This window comes from Mauremys reevesii, linkage group 12 (genome assembly GCF_016161935.1).
Source record: "Mauremys reevesii isolate NIE-2019 linkage group 12, ASM1616193v1, whole genome shotgun sequence".
Classification (NCBI taxonomy): domain Eukaryota; kingdom Metazoa; phylum Chordata; order Testudines; family Geoemydidae; genus Mauremys; species Mauremys reevesii.
The window spans coordinates 34,646,935-34,671,767 of NC_052634.1; the positions used below are offsets into that span (position 1 = coordinate 34,646,935).

Genomic DNA, 24,833 nt, shown 5'->3' on the forward strand with positions numbered 1-24,833 from the left:
TCATCCCACATAACAGAATCATGTTATGGTACATACTGGCCCCATCATGTGGCCATCGCCTTTCCCTCCTCTTCCAGAGTCAGAATGTGATCAGCTCACACTGAGGGGGTGCAACACCCCTCCCTTGGTCTCTATGCCAGAGCTCCTATCAGCTCAGCGTCCTTCCCACAAGGGTGGGCTGCTGAGAGGGTTGCAATGGGGTAAATGAAGGCAGAGGAGGATTGTTCCTCATGGGTTTTCCATTGTGTTGCTCTGTGATCCTGCTGGAGGAAACATCATTTGTGTTTGTTTCAGTGGCTTGGGTTGGGCTCAGGTTGTGACCCTGAGTACAGGGGTTCCTGCACTTTCTGCTCTTAGCCCCTCAGGAATGGACAATGGAGCAGCTTCAGAAGTTGGCTAGAAAGTAGCCTAAGAAAGTGTAACATAAGTGAGAAGGAAAACATCACTGTCACCTGCCTGGTGGTCTAGTGGTTAGGATTTAGCACTTTCATTGCCATGGCCTGGGTTCAATTCCCAGTCAGGGAAAAATGACTTTAAACCAAAACTGCTTCAGTTCTTCTTCACTTACAACATAAACAAATCCATGGTATTTTCCTGGTTCCCCCCATCTTCCCAGTGTCTCCATGGCAGCACAGGCACCAGAGCAGCAAGCAGGTCCCTGGGGCAGTCAATGGAAAGGGGAAACTTCAGCAGCAATTCATCCCTCTCAGAGCAAAGGACTTGAGGCCAATAGCGGCAGAGGTAGAGCTGCAGTTGATTGTAGCTTTTCTATTTTTTTTCCACTTGGGGTGGCAAAAACACTGGAAGTGGCCCTGCTTCATGGAAGACAATTTGTTAAATCCCAGATGAGTGCAGTTCTATCAGTTCTCAGCCTGAGCCCTTAGGTCTTAATCCTGAGGATATTGTGCCACCATGGGGCCATTTCCCGCCTCTCTTTCCTAGGGAAGCACAATTTTCTTTGCACAGACACAGGAACAGCGAGATCTTTCTCTGTCCCTTGTGCAAAGCAGGGGGCCAAATTCCAGGGAAACAATGGACAAGCAGGGGGCCCTGGGCACATCCAGCCCTGGCTGTGAGATGTTCCCTCCCCTTTTCTTTATGCCCCTGTTGTTATTTCATGGATTGTCTGGGATGGGGGAAAAGCTGAGTTCACTCCAGGTGGAGGGGAAAAAGGACCCTAAAAATCTCAGGACCCAACCCCTGCCACCAGGATCACTGAGGTGCTGGGGATTTGAGTAGGAAAGTGACAGTGTGAATTGTCAAGGTGGGGAATGAATAACAATCTACAACTAGATCCACCTCATTAACCACCGACAAAGGCTAATCCTGCTGCTGATAGAAGGGAAACTGGGAGCGATTCTTTGCTGTTCAGCCACGGAAACAGTGACCCAATTGCACCGCAGTGAATGTGCTGGGGAAAGCTGGACTTCACAGGCAGGTGGAAAGAGCAGATCCTAGAAACACCTGGAGCTCCCCACACCACTCCTGCCACCAGGGTCAGGTGTTGAGTGACTCACAGTGCCCTCCCCTCCCATTACCTTCCAGCAGGGGGTGGCAGCACCCCCCACCCAATGCAGGGGAGATGGCTGAGTGCATCTCTGCACCCTGAGTCCAGGGCACCCACTCTCTCTGCCCCACACATCGAATCTGGCCCTGCTGCAAAGTGACCCTAAGAACCAGCAGCCTCAAGGAACGCAGGTTTGGCCGTCAGAGCAGGGAATGTATCCCCGAGGCTGCTGTTAGGTCACTGGATGCTCTGGGAATAGGACAGCTCTGAGTGTAACCTCCAGCCCAGCTGGGGATGTAGCTCAGTGGTAGAGCACATGCTTTGCATGTATGAGGCCCTGGGTTCAATCCCCAGCATCTCCAGGTTCTTTTTTTCACCCTGCTGCTTTGCTCATGCCCAGAGGGGATGTGGCCCAGCAGTCTCCCTGCAGGAGTTTTAATCCTGCTCAGTGAGGGGCAAGTGCCAATTGCATGGAATGTCGGGGGCGGTTTCTGCTCCTAAGTCACCTCGGTACATGTAAGATTCCCACCCGCTGTGCTGCTTGGGACAAGGGTAGATGAGAAGGGCGAATCCTCCAGCACTGGAGGGAAAGGTCCCATCTGCACAGACTGAGAGGCCAGGAAACACAGGGGCAGTCAGTGCTCAGGGAGGAGAGAGGTCAGTGATTTACACCCACCAGGGGACACTGTCTTTCTGAGGCGAGTGCAGCTGGCTTGGGATGGTGCTGACGATGGATAGAAAAAAGGCTGGAGTCAATGACAGACGAGACCACAGAAGGGGAAGGGGAATGGCAGCCCCACAGAAGGTCCTGGGTGCTCAGATGCCCCAGTTATTGCACCCTGGCCTGTCCTAGAGAGAGAAAAGACACCGAGGGACCCAGCCCCCCTACAGTGATTCCCATGGACAAGAACCTGGCTGGGAGTGGGGTGAAACCTCCCTGTGGGCAAAGGGGAGCTGAAATCCCTCAGTGTCCTGGAGTTTAAGCAATGGAAGCTTCAAACCCTGCACGGGTGTGGGCTGAGGTGCATCAGCAGAAGGTTGGGCTGTACAGGGGCGGCAGGTTTGGATAATTTTTGGTGGTGCCCAGAATGGGACCAAGTCCTGGCCCACCCCACCCCACCCTCACACAGGGCCAGCTTTAGGCCGATTCTCCTGATTCCCCTGAATTGGGCCCCACCCCTAAGAGGGCCCCGTGCCCAAGCCCCGGTACCGTGTACCAGCAAGAGCCGGTTCGCCGCACTGGGGTGGCCCGGCTTCCCCAGGGGGCAATTTAAAGGGCCTGGGGCTCCCAGCAGGGGCTGGGGTAGGGCTGGGGTAGGGCTGCGGGGCACTGGGGGCTATTTAAAAAGTCCAGGGTTCCAATTGCTTCTACCGCCCTGGCCCTTTAAATAGCCCCCAGAGCCCCGCCGCTTCCCCAGGGCTCCCACAGCTATTTAAAGGGCCAGGGCGGTGGAAATGGGAGCCCTGGGCCATTTAAATAGCCCCCAAGCCCCGGGCTGCTGCTGCTACTCCGGTGCTGACGGAGGGAGGGAGGAGGGGGCACTTACCGTACAGGGTGGGCTGTACTCTCTGTACCTGCACCCCCTGCCTGCAGCCAGCCCCTGCTGCACCCCCTGCCCTGCCTCCAGCCCCGCACCCCCTGCCTGCAGCCAGCCCCTCCTGCACCCCCTGCCTGCAGCCAGCCCCTCACACCCTGCCCTGCCTGCAGCCCCGCACCCCCTGCCCTGCCTGCACCAGCCCCTGCCTCCAGCCAGCCCCACACCCCCCGCCACCCGCCAGCCCCACACCAGCCAGCCCAGCACCCCCTGCCCTGCCTGCACCAGCCCATCTCCAGCCAGCCCTGCATCTCCTGCTCACAGCCAGTCCCTGCTGCACCCCCTGCCTTGCCTCCAGCCCCTCACCCCCTGCCCTGCCTGCCCCAGCCCCAGCCACCACCCCGCCCCCCACCCCCAGCCAGCACCACCCCCTCCCCCGCCCGCCCCGCACCCCCTGCCCTGTCTCCAGCCAACCCCTGCTGCACCCCCCTGCCTGAAGCCAGCCAGTCCCACAATCCTCTGTCTCCAGCCCTGACAACCCCTGCCGCATGCCCCTGCGGCCCTGCCTGAAGCCTGCCAGCCCCACACACCCCATCTCCAGCCAGCCCCGCACCCCTTGCCTTGCCTGCAGCCAGACCCTACCTCCAGTCAGTCCCTGCCCTGCCTCCAGCCAGCCCCATGTCCACTGGTGCCTGCAGTTCCCAGGGCAGTAACCCAGCACACCTGCTTCAATGAGGGGAGCAGGGAGCAGCTGGGACCCACACATGTGCACACCATAGGGTGACCAGACAACAAGTGTGAAAAATCGGGACAGGGGGTGGGGGTTATTAGGATCCTATATAAGAAAAAGTCCCAAAAATTGGGACTGTCCCTATAAATTCAGGACATCTGGTCACCCTAGCACACCCCCAGGGAGTGGCAGGGACCCACACATGTGAAACGGAGCTCGTTTCTGGTTCAGGCCCATCTTTTTAAAAAAGAACTTTAGGTAGGGTTAACATACACCCATATTTTCCTGGACATGTCAGGCTTTTTGGTTCTTAAATCACTGTCTGGGAGGAATTTTTAAAATTTAAAAATTTAAAAATTCCTCCTGGGAAAATACAGACGCATGGTAACGCTATTGGTACAAAAAATACATACTGTGGCACATCCCTTAAATCAGAACTTTTTATAGGGAACCGGTTCCTAAGGAATGAAAGTCTTTTTAATATATACATATATATATCTATATAAATTTTTAGTGATCCCTGCCGGGGCCTGGCTGAAAATGACTGCCCAGAGTTCGAGAACTTTCCCTGTTCTCATTGGACAGATGGGGAGAAGCCTGAAGTACAAAGAAGGGACGTGACCTTCCCAAGGGCCTACATAGCAAGCTGGTGGCAGAGCTAGAAAGAGAAGCCAACAGTCCTGACTCCTGTTCTAATGGACAAAAAAAAAAAAAAACAGAGAAAGGGATAGAGGCCAGGAATCGAGATGGTGGGGAAATTTCATTGAAACCATTTCTGTCAGAAAATTCCCTTCAGATTAAACCAGTTTGTTTCTCAAAATCAAAACAAGTGGGATGAAAGTTCTTTGCAAAAATATTTTGTTGCAAAACAAAAGCATCTCCTGTTTGTCACAGTGTGTTAAATTGTCTCGTCGCACACAAAGAGGAGACACTTAGATCTCAAACATTAGATAAGATGCTTCAGTCTGAGCTAAGTAATTGCTGCTCTTAACAATTTCAAAATAAAAAAATACAAATCAAATAGACTATTTCAGCTATTCTATTATGTCATAATCTGCTCTGATTAAACATGATAGGACACCGCATATTATGCACTACTCCTAGTGATGCTCTCCAATGGATCCCCACCCACCATGAGGTAGGTAGGAGAGGATCATTATTATCCCTACTTGAAAGAGGAAGAAGCTAAGGCTGAGAAAGGAGAATTGACTTGTCTTAGGTCACACGGCCAGCCAGTGGCAGAGTTGGGAATAGGACCCAAGAGCCCTGATTTTCAAACTAACCATCGGATCTTGAATTTCAGACACTGAATGACCTGAATAAAGTGCTCTCAGATGAGCTCCAGACCAACAACAGTGCACAGTAATTATTCAGCAAGTATTTGAGGAGAACTGCAATGTTAGAGAGAATCATGAACTGCTCAGAGACAATTAATGCAGAGGAGCAACAAAATTCATCAAACATATAACTGGTTAAGATTTATTTCCTTGGGCTTAAAAGAGAATAACAAGGACCTGAGTCTCCTCCCTGTCAATAACCCCCTGCTCAGCCAATCAGGTTAGAGACTGAGGACGGGAGGCTGAGGGTTCTCACCCAAAGGATGGCCCAGGTCACCGGTGGGGATCACTGCCCGAGCACTATTTCAGCCCCACATTTTCGGGTGGACCTCCCACAGTGGGAGCTGCAGAGCATTCCCCTGAGACACATACACATACCCCTCCTGGTGCTGGGAGGGGAACAGGAGAAAGGACAAAAGAAGCAAGAGACAAAGAGAAAGGAGGGAGGGATGGATGGAGGAAAAGGTGAAACCAAAAGGACAAACCCTAATGACCCCAGTGATTCTAAGGGACAAAATCCCAGGTGCGCAATAAAATTCTGCCTCCTTAAGCTCGTGTTTTCCATGCCTAGAATTCAACTGTCACCAGATGGATCAGACTGAACAGGTTTCAAACCTCAAGGAGGCTCTTACCTTCTAAACAGGGACGGCTGTTTTCTAGTAAAATCAGGAAAAGGGAAGGAGAAAACTCGAAAGAGGTTCCTCCTGGCACTCACGTACGTGAACCCGAATACTCTCAGTCCTCAAAGAGAGACCTGGAGAAGGAGACTTGCTGAAGCAAAGCCACAGGGTCTCTGAGGTTTCCCTGGCCCCTCGCCCCTGTCCTGCCTGGCTGATATCAGCATCTCTCTGTGAGGTCACCACCTCCCCACCACCTTTGACCAATAGTCTGAGGTCCTGCAAAAAGCCTTTGTGATGTCACTGCCACACCCCTCCCTTGCTGGGCTAATGTCCTGCCCCTGCCCAGGCACTTTGGAGTTTTGAGCTACTCCCTGTGGATCACCCCACTCAAGGAGTGTTTGTTCTAGGAAGCAAGCCGGCTAGACAGGAAAACATCAGACGCTGCTCCCAATGCTACTCTCAGTTTTTCAGAAATTAGTCGACTTTATGGCCAGAAGATACCATTAGAGCATCTAATCTGACCCCCTGCATATCACAGGCCTCCTGTATGACACCAGAGCTACTTTTGGGGCAAACACATTCCAGAAAGGCATCTAGTCTTCATTAAATGACATCAGGCGATGGCAAATCCACCACTTTCCTTGGTAGCTTGTTCCTGTGGTGAATCATCCTTGCTGTTGAATATTTGTGTCTTATTTCTAATATGAATTTGTCTCTTTTCACCTTCCAGCCACTGGATCTTGTTATGCCTTTCTCTCCTCAATTAAAAAGCCCTTTAATACCCAATCTTTTGTCTCCATTAAGGCCCTTCAACACTTCAATGAAGTCACCTTTCAATCTTCTTTTGATAAGCTAAACAGGTTGAGCTCGTTCAATAGCTCACTAGATGGCATTTTTCTCCAGCCCTCAGAACACTTCGTGGCTCTTTGGTCATCAGACTCCTGAACTGCAGCTGGATGTGGCTCTTGTTCTTCTGCACAGCACAGCTCCTGGAGAAGAGGGATCTGCAAATGTACATTCGTATGATACCTTTGTTTAACTGATGAAAACATAAACTAGACACTTAGAGGACTGGAACTGATTTCAGCGGATGGACAGCTTTGCTAGGTTTTTGTGCATTTGGACAGCAAAATGTTGAGTGTTTACATTGATATCAAGCACTCCTGTGTAGAGGAGCCCCTGAACATAATGGAGAATGGAAATGAAAATGTTTTCCTTTTTTTTAAAAAAAGAAAGAGGGTTATAAGAGAACACTGGGGTTTGAACTGAAGACTATTTGAACTACAGTTAAGCACTCTACCACTGAGCAATATCCCCATGATACTAAGAGTGTGGAATCGTGATGTCTAGGACTTTGAAGGACAAACCCTGATTCATCGAGCTCCTTTGCCATTCCCAGACCACAGGTGGTTTTAAAAATGGGGTTTGATTAAACTTCTTAAATATGGCAAACACCACAGCTTGCACACCCACCGATATAGCTTCTCCCACTGACATAGCTGCCACCTCTTGGGAAGTGGATTAACTGCACCCACAGGAAAACTCTCTCCCATCAGCATAGAGCAGTGGTTCTCAAACTGAGAGTCAGGACCCCAAAGTGGCTCATAACCCTGTTTTAATGGGGTCGCCAGGGCTGGCATTAGACTTGTTTGGGCCTGGGGCTGAAACCAAAAGTCTGAAACCCACCACCCAGGGCTGAATCCCTCAAGCTCTGGTTTTGCCCTCCCCTAACTGGGGCAGGGCTCAGGCTTTGTCTCCTCTGCCTATGCTCAGTGTAGCGGGGCTTGGTGTGTCTTTCTAGGGTCATGTAGTAAGGTTTTTTGTTTTTTGTTTTGCAAAAAGGGGTTGTAGTGAAAGGAAGTTTGAGAAACCCTGGCATAGAGCCTCTGAATATGTCTAGACTTGGCTCCCTGTGGCAGATCAGACACTGAAAGTACAGCCATGGAGACACCACACACCAGCCTTGCCTAGCAGGCAAAAATCAAACCTCCATAGAAAGATGCTTGTTGTTTTCTAACCCATCTCCCTAAGCCCTCAGCCACCACCACTTAAGAAAGGGCCTTTTCTACACTATGGTTCTGGTCTCACTGAAGGGTCATTTCCAATTGTTTGCTCAGACCAGCATTAGGGGAAATGGTGCCCTGGGCAAAGCTTGTACTTTGGCACTTCCCCATTGCCCCTGGACGATCCCCACTCCCCCTTTACCGCTAGCTCCTGCTCTCCTAACCCTTGCCCCTCCTTCACCCCTAACTCCTGCCCCTCCTGTGCCCCCTTTGCCCTTAACTCCCTGGGCCACCAGCCATTGCCCCTCTCCTGCAACCCTTCACATGGCTCCGGTGCTGGGAGCCCCACACTTGTTCTCCCTTTCCCTGGGCTTTGGCATCACTAGCCCCTGATTAGCGAGTAGGGTTCAGTGGTTCCCAAAAAGTGGGGTATGACTCCTAGGGGGACACAGAGGAACATTCATGGAGTCAATGAAATCAATTGAGCTTCTTCAGTCTCTCGCTGGAGACATTTCCCTTGTTTTTAAAGGCAAAAATCCTGATCTTTCCAATGGGAGCTGCTGCTTCAATGTTCAGTTTGGGGAGGGATTTGGCTGCACTCAGAGATCTGCCCGCGGGTTAGAATCTGCGAGCTGAAGGGCCGAACGCAAACAGCGTTTAGATGGGACTGTTAGTGCCGCCCCCGTGTGGCCAAAGGTTAGAACTGACCAGCAGAGTTTACAGCTGGAGCCTGGGACGATCCTGAACGAACTGGGCACGAAGCCTCTCGCGTGGGACCCTCGCTGTGCAGCAGGAGGCGGAGAGAAGCTGATTGTCAGGGCTCAGGGCTGCACCCTGCCAGGCTGAGCCGGTGTCTGTGCTAAGCTCGGCATCAATCAGGTGATTCTGGGCAGTTCGGGGTCCCCGGGCTCCCAAAGGGGGGGTGAAGCAGGTCACCCCTGGAGCAGGTTAAAGCTGCAGGGTGACAGTGGGGTTGCTGCCCCTGTGAACAGCTGCTGTAGCACCACCTGGGCAGGACAGGGAGAGCCAGTTATACCCCCCCCCAGCCTGTATCGGGGGATGGGAGCACTCACACCCTGGGGACCCTGGGATCTGCTGGGGGGGAGAGTGGCACCCACACACCCAGGATGTTGTGGGGGGGGACAAGGGCATCCACACTCCAGGGATCCTCTGCAGAGGGATGGACACCCACACATCCAGGATTCTGTATGGGGGGCAGAGGTACCCGGACACCTGGGCGGGGAAAGGGGGCACCGAAACATCTGGGATCTTACATGAGAGGCCAGCGGCACCTGCAGCTCAACATGAGACGGGGCGGGGGCAGAAGGAGCATTTCCCAGTTCCAGGCTGTCCCCGTCTGGCCAAGGCACAGAGCTCACAAGCAGAGTTTAAAGCTCCAGCTGCCAGGCTGCAAAACAAGCCGGGCTCCATGGCTGGTGCCTGTGATCCCAGCTCCTGGGGAGGCTGAGGCCAGTGGATCGCTTGAGCTCAGGAGTTCGGGGCCGATCAGGTGTCTGCACTAAGTTCAGCATCAATATGGTGATCCCAGGGAAGCTTGGGGTCCCCAGGTTGCCTAAGGAGGGGTGAACCGGCCCAGGTCGGAAACGGAGCAGGTCAAAACTCCTGTGCTGATCAGTAGTGGGATCACACCTGTGAATAGCCCCTGCAGCGTAGCCTGGGCAAGACAGTGAGACACGGTCTCTTTTTAGACACCCCTACCCCACAGAGCCTGGATGGGGGGATGGGAGCACCCAAACGCTGGGGATTCTGACTTGGGGGGAGGGACGCCCCACTGCAACACGGATCTTGAAAAGAGGAACAGTGACACCCACACACCACAGAGCCTGGATGGGGGCAGGGGAACCACACACGGGAGCTAGTTCATGGGGTGGGGGACACACCCATATGCTCCGTTGCACCATTCTTAATGAGAAGAATGGGGGCATCCACACAACACAGATCCTTAACGGGTGGGGGGACACCCACACACTCCACTATTAACCGGGAGGGACAGGGGAACCAGACACCCCCAGTAGCGTGGAGAAGACCCACAGCCACCGGATCCCTCATGGGGGGTAAGACAGAGGGGATTGTAGTGGGGCCCAGCGCACCCACACACCAGGGATTGTTAAGGGTTGAAGGGACAGGTTTCTCCTTGCGCCTGTCAGACACCACGGTGAGGGGCCCGATAGAAGATCCTGGACACAGCGCTCTGGCTCTTACTTTACGTGGGGACGTCAGCACTTTCCTAGCAAAGCTGCTGCTAAAGCGCTGGATTTGGGGAACGGTTCGGCTCCGGTTCAGAGATCTGCCTGCGGGGTGTGAACCTGCCACGAGGAGCAGGAAACGCAACCAGCAACGGGAGGCGTTGGCTGAGCTCCAGGCTGCCCCCGTGTGGCCAAAGCTTAGAACTGAGCAGCGGAGTTTAAAGCTGGCGCTGGGAGCGACCTGAACATCTGGGGCAGGAAGGCTCCTGCGTGTAACGCTTGTTGGGTGGGCAGCTGAGCGTAGCTGATTGCCGCAGTTCAGGGCTGCACCCCGGGGTGCTGAGCAGGTGTCTGTGCTCAGGTTGGCCTCGCTATGATGGTTTCTGGGAAGTTTGGGGCCGCCAGTCTCCCTAAAGAGAGGGGAACCAGGCCAGAAAAGGAGGCTTTCAAAACTCTGGTACGAATTGCCAGTGGGACTGACCCTGTGAAGAGCCGCTGCAGCCCCGCCAGGGAGAGCCGGTCTCTCTTTGTGCAGCCCCCTCCATTCCTCAGGACAAGGGTTGTGCTCAAAGATCTGTGCCCCATGTTTTTATCTCCGTGTGAAGCGCGCAGAGCAAATAACCCTCAGCGCCTCAGCGCAGTTCCAGGCTCCACTTCCACTCGCTCAGGCAAGATGGTGCAGAGCAGGGCCGGCTTTAGGCCTATTCCACCAATTCCTCCGAATCGGGCCCCGCGCCTAAGAGGGCCCCACGTCCAGTGAGAATCCCTTCCCTGGCTAGAGGCGCCTTTTTAATTTTTACTCACCTGGCGGCGCTCTGGGTCTTCGGCGGCACTTCGGCGGCGGGTCCTTCAGTGCCACCAAAGACCTGGAGTGAGTGAAGGACCTGCTGCCGAAGACTCGGAGCACCACCCGGTGAGTACAAGCCCCGCACTTCCTAAAGCTGGCCCTGGTGCAGAGGAGCCCCTGGGTGGCTGTGGGCCTGGGGAGGATGGCTTTTTGATTTTTCGGCCTGACCGCTACGGGCAGCAAGGCCAAAAGTCAGATGGCTGGCTCTCCCATCCACCACGCTCATCAGGAGCCCTTAGTCAACAGGCTCGGAGAATGCGGGCAGCGTCCCCCACTACCTCTCGCATGCAAAGCGAGCGCTCTGCCGCTTGAGCTAATTCCCCGCAGCTGGCCTGACTCTCAGGCACCGGGCAAAAAAAAGGCAAGGGCTCTGTGGCCTTAAGCAGAACACAGCCTGAAATGGGGGTGCGGGGGGCGCTACCCAGAGCTGGGGAAGGGGGTCCGAGTGCCAGCCACGCTCCTCGGCACAAACACCAACGCTCCCTCCCTGGAGTGTGTCTGGGCTGAGAGGTAGCCCCTGAAACAAGCACCAAACTTCAGAAGACAACGCAGGGATAGATCATTTGACGATTGCCTGCTCTGGCCATTGCCTCTGAAGCACCTGGCATCGGTTACTGTCAGAAGACGTGATAGTGGCCTAGATGGACCATCGGTCTCACTCAGGAGGGCCGTTCTTATCTTCACCACTTTCCTCTAACCCAAGCAAAGCCAGGAGCAGGCCCAGCTCAGCAACTCTAGCAGGCTCCCTTGCCCCTGGCCCAGCATACAGCAAAACGACCCTGCCTCCACCAGGATAGACAGCCACCGACTCCCTCTTCCAGACCAATGCAGCCCTTCCCCGCTTTGGCTGTCTCCAAGCTGTCTGCGTGCTCTGCTCTGCTCCACGGCTGCCATGCTGCCTGAGATCAGGAGGCTGCGAGGTCTCACGGTCTCAGCTGAGCTGGTATCGCGTGCCACCCCGCCCATCTCCTCATTCCCTTCATGGACCCCTGGGATGTGAGTAATTCTGTATTTGAGTGGCTCTCCCTCCCGGCCAATGAGCTTGGTGTAGACTAGCAGGGAGGGAGGAGGAAAGGGATTGTGCTCCAGTGAGAGCTCAGAAAGAAAGTTGCAGGTCCCCCACTAGAGCCCAGCAGAGCAGAGCAGAGCAGAGCAGGCTGGAGAATGTGTGTATGGGTCTGACTACTTCTCCCAGGCTCTTCCATTTGAGCTAACTTCCCCCAGCTGTCTCCAGCCTCCCAGTCAGCGCAAGGGGGGGAGAAGAGCCGGGGAGGAAGAGCTTTGTGCTCTGCAAGGGCTGGCTTTTTGGGAGGCCAAGCAGAGAGAGGGATGGAGGCCACTGGAGGAGCTGAGCCGGCTGACTGTCCATGGCTTCTAAAAGAAGGGCAAGAGAAGGTCCCGCGGCTGCCTTGCCGCTGGAGGATGCGGGCATTGATCCTGCTGCCTCTTGGAGTGCGGGGGAGTCCGACTCTGCACCCCTCTTCCTGGGACTCTCAGTGATTTTCAGCCAGCCAGTAAAACAGAAGGTTTATTGGACACACGAACACAGGCTACAGCAGAGCTTGTGGGCAGAGCCAGGACCTCTCAATCTGGCCTTTCTGGGGGGTTCAGGGTACTTGGATCCCAGCCTAGGATTCTCTGAACTCCCCTCACCCAGCCCCAAATCGAAACTGACTCCCCCTCTCCACTCGGCTCTCTTCTTTGTCTAGCTCCCCTGGCAGAGATGTTGACCTCCCCTCCCCCCTGCCTAGCTCAGGTTACAGGCTGAATACCTGTCCCTCACCTAACGTCCTCCCCGGCTCCCCCAACCCCCACACAGACAGCCCGTATTCCGTCACATCTCTCCCCCTTTCGAGATTGAACTGAGCGGGGTCACTCTGCCCAGTGACCCGGGGAAGGTCAGGGCCCCCTCTCCGGGACAGCGCGTCCGCTATCAGGTTGGCACTTCCCTTCACATGGACCACGTCCATGTCGTAGTCCTGCAGGAGCAGGCTCCACCTCAGGAGCTTGGCGTTGGCTCCTTTCAGCTGGTGCAGCCAGGTCAGGGGAGAGTGGTCGGTGTACACGGTGAAGTGGTGCCCAAAGAGATATGGCTCCAGTTTCTTAAGGGCCCACACCATGGCCAGGCATTCCTTCTCGATGGCCGCGTAGTTCTGCTCCCGGGGTAGCAACTTCTTGCTCAGGTACACGATGGGGTGTCTCTCCCCCTTTTCATCCTCCTGCATCAACACCACCCCCAGCCCCGTGTCTGAGGCGTCAGTGAACACCATAAAGGGCTTGTCAAAGTCTGAATTTGCCAGAACTGGGCCTCTGAGCAGAGCCTCCTTCAGCGCCTGGAGAGCCTGCTGGCACTCCTCGGTCCAGACCACCTTGTCTGGCTTCCCCTTCTTGCACAGCTCAGTGATGGGGGCGGCTATGGCGCTAAAGTGGGGAACGAACCTTCGATAGTACCCCGCCATCCCAATAAAGGCCTGGACCTGCTTCTTGGTTTGGGGAGCGGGCCAGTCTCTGATCACCTCCACCTTGGCTGGTTCCAGCTTTAGGCAGCCGCTCCCCACCCGATGGCCCAGGTAAGATACTTCAGCCATCCCCACCTTGCACTTCTCAGCCTTTACAGTTAGCCCAGCCTCTCGGAGTTGGTCCAGCACTTGTTTAAACTGGGACACGTGGTCCTCCCAGGTCTGACTGAAGACGCAGATGTCGTCAATATATGCCACGGCAAAACTCTCCATCCCCCTCAGTTGCTGATCCACCAGACGCTGGAAGGTGGCCGGTGCTCCCTTGAGGCCGAAGGGCAGGGTCAGAAACTCGTAGAGCCCCAGAGAGCTGATAAAGGCCGATTTCAGCCTGGGATCTGCGTCCAGCGGCACTTGCCAGTAGCCCTTTGTAAGATCCATGGTGGTGAGGTACTGAGCGCCTCCCAGCTTGTCTAGGAGCTCGTCAGGCCTGGGCATGGGGTTGGCATCAGATACAGTGATGGCATTGAGCTTTCGATAGTCCACACAGAACCGGATCGACCTATCCCTTTTGGGGACCAGGACCAGCGGCGAGGCCCAAGGGGTGGAAGATGGCTGGATCACCCCCAAGGCCAGCATGTCCCTGACCTCTCTTTCTAGGTCCTGGGCAGTTTTTCCTGTGACCCGTCGTATTGGGGGGGGGGGGGGGTGACCCGGTCTCCACCCGGTGGACAGTCAAATTAGTGCTCCCGGGCTGGTTGGAAAACAGCTGTCGGTACAGATGCAGCACCCCTCTGATCTCAGCCTGCTGGGCCAGGGTCAGCTGATCAGAGAGGGGAATTGCCTCCGGGGGGAACCAGCCTTTGTCCCCGGGAATAGATCCACTAAAGGGTCATCTCCCGGCTCCTCCCAATGTCCACACACGGCCAACACCACATTCCCCCTGTCATAGTATGGCTTCATCATATTCACATGGAACACCCAGCGGTGATGAGCCCGGTTCGACAGCTCCACCACATAGTTTACCTCATTTAGTTGCTTGACAACCTTGAAGGGCCCTTCCCAGGCAGCCTGGAGTTTGTTTTTCCTCACGGGGATGAGAACCATCAACTGATCCCCGGTGGCGAAGGCGCGGGCCCGCACCGTGCGGTCGTACCAGACCTTCTGCTTCCTCTGGGCTCGAGCCAGATTCTCCCTGGCCAGGCCCATGAGCTCGGCAAGTCTTTCCCGGAAGGTCAGGACATACTCCACCACTGACTCGCCATCGGGCAGCCTTCCCCTCCCATTCATCTCTCATCAGGTCCAGGGGCCCCCTTACCCGCCTCCCATATAACAGTTCAAAAGGCGAGAACCCGGTAGATTCCTGGGGTACCTCCCTGTACACGAACAGCAGGTGAGGTAAGTACTTGTCCCAGTCCTGTGGGTGCTGGTTCCTAAATGTTTTTAGCATCATCTTTAGCGTCCCGTTGAACCTTTCCACCAGCCCGTTGGTCTGGGGGTGATACGCTGAGGCCCAGTTGTGCCGGACCCCACACTTCTCCCACAGGGACTGGAGCAGGTCCGACATGAAGCTGGACCCCTGGTCTGTTAAGACTTCCTTGGGGAACCCCACCCGGCTGAAAATGGTCAGCAGCGCATCCGCCACGGTGTCTGCTTCGATAGAGGACAAGGCCACCGCCTCGGGGTAACGAGTGGCGAAATCTACCACCACCAGGATGTATTTCTTCCCCGACCGAGTCGCCTTGCTGAGAGGTCCCACTATGTCCATGGCCACCTTCTGAAAAGGTTCTTCTATGATGGGCAAAGGCCTCAAAGCTGCTTTCCCCTTGTCCCGGGCCTTCCCCACCCGCTGGCAGGGGTCACAGGATTGGCAGTACTGTCGGACATGGGTAAAGACCCCAGGCCAGTAAAAGTTCTGTAGCAGCCTCTGCCTGGTGCGCTGGATTCCCTGGTGCCCTGCGAGGGGGATGTCATGGGCCAGGTACAGCAGCTTGTGGCGAAACTTCTGGGGAACCACCAGCTGCCTCCTGATCCCCCATGACTCCACTTCCCCGGGGGAGCCCATTCTCGGTACAGGAACCCCTTCTCCCACAGGAACCTCTCCTTGCAACCTCTCCTCATGGTCTGTACTGCACTGAGGTTAGCCCGGTCCCTGAGCTTCCGCAAGGAGGGATCTTTCTGCACCTCGGCCTGGAACTCGGCAGCTGGGACAGGGATGGGGACCTGCTCTCTCTCACCAGCTAGGTCTGAGGTAGCAGCCTCTCTGGGTCGTGTCCCTGGGCATTCCCTCACCACCAGGTTAGGGTCCGGCACCTCGGGCAGAGTACTTTCCCCGTTGTCAGGGCGCAGTGCCCTGCACCGACTCTGACTACGGGTCACGAACCAGGGCACCCCGGGCGTTGCTTGGCCAGTCCTCGAGGTCCCCCCCATTAACACCTCTGTGGGCAAATGTGGGTGTACCCCCACATCCTTGGGGCCCTCCTTGGCCCCCCACTTCAGGTGCACCCTTGCCATGGGCACCTTGAATGGGGTCCCGCTCACACCCCTCACAGTCAGGTAGGTGTCGGGCACCATCCGATCTGGGGCCACCACCTTGGGCCAGGCCAGCGTCACCTCTGCGCCCGTGTCCCAGTACCCACTGACCTTCCTCCCATCCACCTCCAGGGGAACAAGGCACTCTTTCCGGAGGGGCAGCCCCGTGCCCACCCTGTAAACCAAAGGCCGTCAGGAAGGTATCTATGTCCTCCCCCTCCTTACGCCGGGCCAGGAAGCTCTTATCAAAGCTCTTTGTAGGCTTGGGTCCCCCCTCACTCACCGCAGCCGGGGCCCCGCTGCTTCTCAGCTGGGCCAGTGCCAGCTCATGCTGGCGCTGGTTCTCCTCGTGTTTACGCTGGTTCTCCCGCTCCTTCAGTTCTTGCCTCCTTAACTCGAGCGCCTCCCTGTCATATTCCAGCCACATCTGTTCCAGGGATGGGGAGCTCTGCCGGGACGATCCCCTGCTGGCCGCCAGGGTCCAGGTGCCCTCGATATTCGCTGGGCTTCCCCCAACCCCTCCCCTAGGTATGGGTGGGCAGGTCTCGGGGTGTCCTCGGCAGCAGTCTGTCCCCTCCCAGCCATGTCAGGCCCCGGGGCCCACACTGTGTCCGCTGGGTGGCTTCCCTCTGGGACAGGGCTCGGTTCACCCAAGTGATCCTTCTCCTCCAGCTGGGCAATTAGCTGGTCTTTGGTGGACCTCCCAATGCGCAGCCCCCTCTGCCTGCACAGCTCCACCAGGTTGCTCTTAAGGCGTTTAGCAAACATCTTCCTGATGGCCCCTCACCGGCCTGTGCTCTCAGCTTCCCACCGGTTCCAGGGAGACCCCTCGTGCACCAGCCCTTCTTCAGGTCACCCCCTCTCTGCCAGGATCGAGCTGCAGACTCCTCTGCCCCTGGGACTGCTCCTGCACTCCCCCGGGGGATGCTGTTACTGCAAAGTCCTTCTCTCCGGTCACACACTCCCAGGGGTTAATCGCCTCCTGAAACTGTCTCTCTCTGTCTCTTCAGCCCACCTGGTCCCCGTCAGTTCCCCCTTTGTTTTGCTGCTCCCCAGTCACTTACTGCAGGAAGCGCCGTCCACGGGGTGCAGTAGGTCCCGCCGCTGCCACCAGTTGTAACGGAGTGTGGGGGCGTCCGACTCTGCACCCCTCTTCCTGGGACTCACAGTGACTCTCAGCCAGCCAGTAAAACAGAAGGTTTATTGGACAACAGGAATACAGGCTACAGCACAACCAGGACCCCTCAATCGAGTCCTTCTGGGGTTCAGGGTGCTTGGATCCCAGCATAGGATTCCCTGAACTCTCCCCCGCCAAGCCCCAAACCGAAACTGACCCAACCCCCTCCAGCCGGCTCCCTGGCTTTGTCTAGCTCCCCGGGCAAAGGTGTTGACCTCCCCTCCCCCCGCCTAGCTCATGGTACAGGCTGAATACCTGTCCCTCACCTAAAATCCAACCTGGTTCTCCCAACCCCCACACAGACAGCCCCTACTCCATCACAGCAGGACAGGACTGGGATAGCAGGCGCTGTGGGTTGGGAGTGAGGGGCACGGGCAGAGCTGTGAGTCTGCAGGACAGGACTGGGATTGCAGGGGCTGCGGGTCGGGAGTGAGGGGCATTAGCAGAGTCTTGAGGTCAGGACTGGGATAACAGGGGCTGCTGGTCGGGAGTATTGATGGGCACCAGCAGAGCTGTGATTCTGCAGGTCAGGACTGGGATATCAGAGGCGGCGGGTCGGGAGTGAGGGGCACCAGAAGAGCTGTGATTCTGGAGGTCAGGACTGGGATAACAGGGGCTATGGGTCGGGAGTGAGGTGCACCAGAAGAGCTATGACTCTACAGATTTGGACTGGGATAGCAGGGGCTGCGGGTCAGGAGTGAGGGGCATTAGCAGAGCTGTGACTCTTGAGGTCAGGACTGGGATAACAGGGGCTGCGGGTCGGGAGTGAGGTGCACCAGAAGAGCTGTGAGTCTGGAGGTCAGGACTAGGATAGCAGGGGCTGCGGGTCTGGAGTGAGGGGCACCGGCAGAGCTGTGGGTCTGGAGGTCAGGACTGGGATAGCAGGGGCTGCGGGTCGGGAGTGAGGGACACCGGCAGAGCTGTGGGTCTGGAGGTCAGGACTGGGATAGCAGGGGCTGCGGGTCGGGAGTGCGGGGCACCGGCAGAGCTGTGAGTCTGCAGGTCAAGACTGGGATAGCAGGGGCTGCGGGTAGGGAGTGAGGGACACTGGTAGAGCTTTGGGTCTGGAGGTCAGGACTGGGATAGCAGGGGCTGCGGGTCGGGAGTGAGGGGCACCGGCAGAGCTGTGGGTCTGGAGGTCAGGACTGGGATAGCAGGGGCTGTGGGTCGGGAGTGATGGGCACTGGCAGAGCTGTGTGTTTGGAGGTCAGGACTGGGATAGCAGGGGCTGCCGGTCGGGAGTGAGGGGCACCGGCAGAGCTGTGGGTCTGGAGGTCAGGACTGGGATAGCAGGGCTGCGGGTCGGGAGTGAGGGGCACCAGCAAAGCTGTGAATCTGGAGGTCAGGACTGGGATAGCAGGGGCTGCGGGTCGGGACTGAGGGGCACCAGCAGAGCTGTGATTCTGCAGGTCAGGACTGGGATAACAGGGGCTGCTGGTCGGGAGTATTGATGGGCTCCAGCAGAGCTGTGATTCTGCAAGTCAGGACTGGGATAGCAGGGGCTGCGGGTCGGGAGTGAGGGGCACCAGCAAAGCTGTGAATCTGGAGGTCAGGACTGGGATAGCAGGGGCTGCGGGTCGGGACTGAGGGGCACCAGAAGAGCTGTGAGTCTGGAGGTCAGGACTAGGATAGCAGGGGCTGCGGGTCTGGAGTGAGGGGCACCGGCAGAGCTGTGAGTCTGCAGGTCAGGACTGGGATAGCAGGGGCTGCGGGTCGGGAGTGAGGGGCACCGGCAGAGCTGCGGGTCTGGAGGTCAGGACTGGGATAGCAGGGGCTGCGAGTCGGGAGTGAGGGGCACCGGCAGAGCTGTGGGTCTGGAGGTCAGGACTGGGATAGCAGGGGCTGCGGGTCGGGAGTGAGGGGCACCAGCAGAGCTGTGGGTCTGGAGGTCAGGACTGGTATAGCAGGGGCTGCGGGTCGGGAGTGAGGGGCACCGGCAGAGCTGTGAGTCTGCAGGTCAAGACTGGGATAGCAGGGGCTGCGGGTAGGGAGTGAGGGGCACTGGTAGAGCTGTGGGTCTGGAGGTCAGGACTGGGATAGCAGGGGCTGCGGGTCGGGAGTGAGGGGCACCGGCAGAGCTGTGAGTCTGCAGGTCAGGACTGTATAGCAGGGGCTGCGGGTCGGGAGTGAGGGGCACCAGCAGAGCTGTGGGTCTGGAGGTCAGGACTGGTATAGCAGGGGCTGCGGGTCTGGAGTGAGGGGCACCGGCAGAGCTGTGGGTCTGGAGGTCAGGACTGGGATAGCAGGGCTGCGGGTCGGGAGTGAGGGGCACCAGCAAAGATGTGAATCTGGAGGTCAGGACTGGGATAGCAGGGGCTGCGGGTCGGGAGTGAGGGGCAGCGGCAGAGCTGTGAATCTGGAGGTCAGGACTGGGATAGCAGGGGCTGCGGGTCGGGAGTGAGGGGCACCGGCAGAGCTGTGGGTCTGGAGGTCAGGACTGGGATAGCAGGGGCTGCGGGTCGGGAGTGAGGGGCACCGGCAGAGCTGTGGGTCTGGAGGTCAGGACTGGGATAGCAGGGGCTGCGGGTCGGGAGTGAGGGGCACCGGCAGAGCTGTGAATCTGGAGGTCAGGACTGGGATAGCAGGGGCTGCGGGTCGGGAGTGAGGGGCACCGGCAGAGCTGAGGGTCTGGAGGTCAGGACTGGGATAGCAGGGGCTGCGGGTCGGGAGTGAGGGGCACCTTATCACCAGGAGCTGCTCCCCTGCCAGGCACCACACCCCAATCACACAGCTTTGGTCAATATGCAGCTCAGTAGCAATAACTGCCCCGAAGTGACTCCGGTGCAGGCACCCACAACACGAACTCCCCACACCGGATTCTGTCCACACGCAGAGAATTCTCTCCGCCGGGCTCCTTCGGTTCCTGTCGCTGCTCTCCGTCCTGCCACCAGACACTGCTCATCTGCATAGCCCCGCCCATGGACACGTGACACCTTCTGTCGTTTTGGTCTCCAGGGAATGAGTTGCCTGCGGGGAGTGAGCACGTCACTGCACGTCACTGCCCCAGGGCACGTCACAGCCGCCGGGCGGGGATTGTCTGTGAGCCCCGCGCTGGGGGCGGGGCTTCAGGGAGAGACCCAGCCCCATAGACAGACTGGGGCAGGGAGACATTGGGGGAAGGGATGAGGGGATGGGGGGAGAAGGGGAAGGGAGAGGCCCAGCCCCATAGACCCCTAGAGGCAGGAAGTGAGGGGGGGAGGGGGGAGGGCGGGAGCCAGCCCTATAGACCTGTAGGGGCAGGGAGATATTGGGGGCAGGAGGGGAGAAGGGGGGTTGGCAGAGACCCAGCCCGGGGTGCAGGGGAAATGGGGTGGTTTGGAGGGAACTGGGGAGGAGAAGAGACACAGGACAGGACACTTGTTGGGACAGGGAAACTGACTCGCTCCGAATACATGCGGAGCAGGGCAGGGCGGAGGGAGATCATGCTGGGCCCAGGGTAATTTCGGGGGGTTCTGATTCCCCACTCAGCCGGGGGGCTCCCCTCTGGGCTGAGGAAACCTGGGGTGGGGCGGGTGCAGGGGCTGTGTGTGTGTGTCAGGCTGGGGGAGCTGCCTGGGCAGAGGGGCTGGAACTGGGGGGGCTGCAGCAGCCCCTGGCTTGACGTGGTTTCCATCACACCCAGGGGTTACAGTTGGTTTGGTGGCTCAGCACCCCCCACTATACAGATTGTTCTGGCACCACTGGCCTAGGGTCACCGTCTAGTGCTCAGGGCCTGCCTGGCTCTCCTAGAGCAGGGCGAGCGCCCAGCTCTCCTGGGGCAGGGCTGGCGAGAGCTCTGGACAGATACTAACAGCGCCGGGGAGCCTGGACGAATATTAGTTGGACAGAGGAGCCTGGGCAGTTTATCAGAGAGCAGAAATGAATCCCGAACACAGCACCGGAGCTGCAGTGCTCAGCGCGTGGGCCTGGGTCTCCTGCACAGTCTCCCTGCACCCCCTCGTGGCATAACAAGTTCCCTGCAGAGAAGCAGAGGTGCGGGATCGAGGGCTGCGGCGGGGGCTGCAGCACCCCCATGTCTCACTGTGCAAAGCTCCAGGTGCTGTGGGAACAAAGCCAGCATTATTGTGCGATTCCAGAGAACCCTGGAGCTGTGCTGCCCCTGTGCAGTGTGAGCAGGAATTGCACGTTTTCACACTGCTTGTGAACACCAGGGCCCGTGCAACCATTTAGGCAAACTAGGCGGCCACCTAGGGCGCCTAGTGGTTGGAGGTGCCTAAAAGCCCCCTCAGGCGAGGAGTTGGAGCAGAGATGAGCTGGGGGGCGCGCGGGGAGGGATGTCCGCAGTAACGGGGGATTGGGGGCGCACAGGGGAACCGCTCCCCACCCCAGCTCACCTCCGCTCTGCCTCCTCCGCCGAGCACACAGCCCAGCTCTAATTCTCCTCCAATCGGCGTCGCAAGCATGGGTGGGGAGGAGAATTAGAGCGATGCCGGGGTGCTCAGTGGAGGGGGTGGAGCCGAGGTGAGCTGGGGCGGGCTCCCCAAGCAGGCTTAGCTTCCGCAGGCAGGGGCGGCAGGTTATATCTGTGTGCGGTGCCCGGGCTCCAGGAATATTCAGGGCTGGGGGCCCTGCTCCAGCAATATTTGGAGCTGGGTCTCTCCCCCGGCCCTGAGCCTCCCCAATGCCCCAAACCCTCATCCCCAGCCAGAGCCCTCATCCCCCCGCACCCTAATCCTCTGCCCCAGCCCTGAGCCCCCCTGCGCAGCATGAACCCCTCATCCCCCTGCACCCTAATCCTCAGCCCCAGCCAGAGCCCTCACCCCTGCACCCTAATCCTCAGCCCCAGCCCTGAGCCCCCCTGTAGTATGAACCCCTCATCCCCGCACCCTAATCCTCTGCCCCAGCCCTGAGCCCTCACCCCTGCACCCTAATCCTCTGCCCCAGCCCTGAGCCCCCCCCTGCAGCATGAACCCCTCATCTCCCCGCACCCTAATCCTCAGACCCAGCCAGAGCCCTCACCCCTGCACCCTAATCCTCTGCCCCCGCCCGGAGCCCCCCAGCATGAACCCCTCATCCCCACACCTAATCCTCAGCCCCAGCCAGAGCCCTCATCCCCCTGCACCCTAATCCTCATCCCCAGCCAGAGCCCACATCCCCCCCCACCCTAATCTTCTGCCCCAGCCCTGAGTCCCCTCCTGCATCATGAATCCCTCATCCTCAGCCCCACAGCCCTCACCCCTGTATTCCCTCCTATCCCCAAACTCCCTCCCCACAAGGTGCACCCCCCCCTTTCCACATGCCCCTTCCCAACCCCAAACTCCGTCCCAAAGCCTGCACCCTTCACCCTCTCCTGCACACCCACCCCCTGCCCCAGCCCGGAGCCTGCATCCAGCACCCAAACTCCATCCCAAAGCCTGCACCCCTCCTGCACCCTAATCCCCAGCCCAGGATCTGCACCCCAGACCTCCCCCGCCGAGCCCCCTCCCAGAGCCTTAGGCAGGTGGTAGCAGAGTTTGGGGGGGCGGAGTTGGGGGGCGGGTTCTGGACACCACCAAAATTTCTACAAACTTGCCACCCATCACTCCCTCTGAAGCCCATAGCCAGGGCCAGCCTTAGGGGTGGGTGCCACCAGGGAATTGCCCAGGGGTACCATGGTCAAGGGCGGTGCTGTACGGTGGCAGAGAGGTGTGTGCTGCTGGTGTAAAGTCAGAAACTGCTCCCGGCTGGCAGGGGAGTGCTGCTTGGGGTGGTGCCCAGATTTCTCCCTGCTCCCTCCCGGCATAGGAACATGGGGGGAGGGAGGGGAAGAGAAGGGGGAGAGAGCAGTGATGAGCGGCTACTGCTCCCCCCAATGTTCTTCCATGCCCCCCTAGGGGGCTGTGAGGGGGGAGCAAGGAGCGACATCAGGGCTCCCTGCATCCAGGTCACCTTCCCCACCTGGGCTGCATAAGGGGAGGACAGAGAGCAGCAGCCCAGGTGGGGAAGGTGACCTGGATGCAGGGAGCCCCGATGTCGCTCCTTGCTCCCCCCCTCACAGCCCCCTAGCGATGTGCGGAGGAGCAGTGTTCAGGGGCGGCAGGGGGAGCGAGCAGCAATGCCAGCTACTCCGTGCATCCAGGTCAGTTTCCCCAAGTGGGCACAGGAGGGGGGGCTGGGGTTAGGGGAAAAGGGGGCACAGTGCAGGGATTACGGGTGCAGGAGGTGGCAGGGGTTAGGGGCACTGGAGGGGGGCACAGGGTTAAGGGTGCAGAGCTTGGGGGCACCAGAGGGGGTTCAGGGGTTTGGTGCCAGAGGGTGGCGCAGGGATTAGGGGGACAGGAGGGGGCACAGGGGTTAGGGGCAGGGTGAGGGGGCAGGAGGGGGTGCAGGGGTGGGGGGTAGGGGGGCGAGAGGTGCCGGGGTTAGGGTTCGGGGGGAGCACAGGGTTAGGGGTTTTGGGGGCACAGGGTTAGGGGTGCCAGAGGGGGGCACAGGGTTAGGGGCATGGGGGAGGATGCAGGGTGAACAGTGCAGGGTTAGAAGCACAGGAAGGGGCACGGGGCTCTCCTGTGGCCCAACCCCACAGGAGACTGACCCCATGTTTAAAGAACAAACCTCTATACTCAGGGGCGGCTCTACGTTTTTGGCCGCCCCAAGCAGTCATGCGCGGGAGGCGCTCTGGAGCCGTGGGAGCAGCGGATCTCCTGCGGGCATGACTGCAGAGGGACCGCTGATCCCGCGCGGCTGGGCTGGACCTCCCGCGGCTGCGGACGGTTCGCGGGTCCGGCGGCTCCGCTTGAGCTGCCGCAGTCATGCCTGCGGGAGGTCCAGCCGAGCTGCGGGACAAGCGCCCCCTCCGCAGTCATGCCTGCAGCAGGTCCAGTCGTCCCGGGGCTCCGGTGGACCTCCCGCAGGCATGACTGCGGCAGGTCCGCCGGCCCAGCCTGCCGCCCCCCACGGCTGCAGGGGATACCCCCTAGATTTTGCCGCCCTAGGCACCAGCTTGTTTTGCTGGTGCCTAGAGCCGCCCCTGTCTATACTAAGGGCTGCAATATCCACTGGGGTGAGACAAACGGCATCAGCTCCTTGCTGCCCAGCCTGTGAGAGCTCTGACTGTGCGTCTATAAAGGGAACAGCGAATGGAAGTTAAGTGGCTCTGGTTCGCGCTCTGTTAGAGCCCCACCGGGAACAGTGAGCAGAAGTTAAGTTGCCTCCTGTTCTCTAACTGATGGGGGGGGGCAGCAGGGATTAGGGGCATGGAGAACGGGGGTGCCTGACAGGCGTTGGGCTGCGGGGTTCCCGGCTGCGGGGTTCCCTGCTGCAGCTCCGCAGACTGGAGCCTGCTCCTCCTGTGCAGGGCCAGCTCCAGCTTTTCTGCCGCCCCAAGCAGGAGGGGGGAAAAGGACAAGCTGTGGCTCTTCGGCAGCTCAACCACACTGGTGCTTCTGCGGCAGTTCGGCGGCGAGTCCTCCCCCGCTTCCTCTTTGGCAGCAATTCGGCAGCAGCTCAAAGACTAAGACAGGGAATGAGGGACCCGCCGCCGAATTTCCGCCAAAGACCCAGACATGCTGCCCCGATACCGGACGGGCTGCCCCTTTGAACTGGCCGCTCCAAGCGCCTGCTTGCTACACTGGTGCCTGGAGCCAGCCCTGCTCCCGTGACAAGCAGGGGCTGGTGCAGAGCATGGCAGGGCAGGGAGATGACATCTCCCCTAAGGGCGGGGCCTTTTCACAGCAAGAGCAGCACCTCCCCGCAGGAGCACAGACCCCACCTGCTCCTCCTGCTTTCTCCTGACACCAGCACCACCCTTCCCAGCACCGCCTCATGGCAGCATCTGCTTCTGGACTCGCACCAGAAACGGGAAGTCTGGGCCGGGCCTGGCAGCGGCTGTCAGGAAATGGAAGCAGGAGACACGACCACTCCCATGGTGCAGGGGGGCCTGTCCTGGCTGGTGGGAGATGGA

The 24,833-nt window shown here is 58.4% G+C and overlaps 2 non-coding genes across 2 annotated transcripts; both read left to right on the top strand.

Annotated features, from left to right (window-relative positions):
• The first annotated feature begins 453 nt into the window (after window positions 1-453).
• TRNAE-UUC lies at window positions 454-525 on the top strand. The gene has a single exon. It is a non-coding gene; the product is annotated as a tRNA-Glu (tRNA).
• Window positions 526-1,797: 1,272 nt separating this feature from the next.
• TRNAA-UGC lies at window positions 1,798-1,869 on the top strand. Its single transcript has one exon. It is a non-coding gene; the product is annotated as a tRNA-Ala (tRNA).
• The last annotated feature ends 22,964 nt before the right edge of the window (window positions 1,870-24,833 follow it).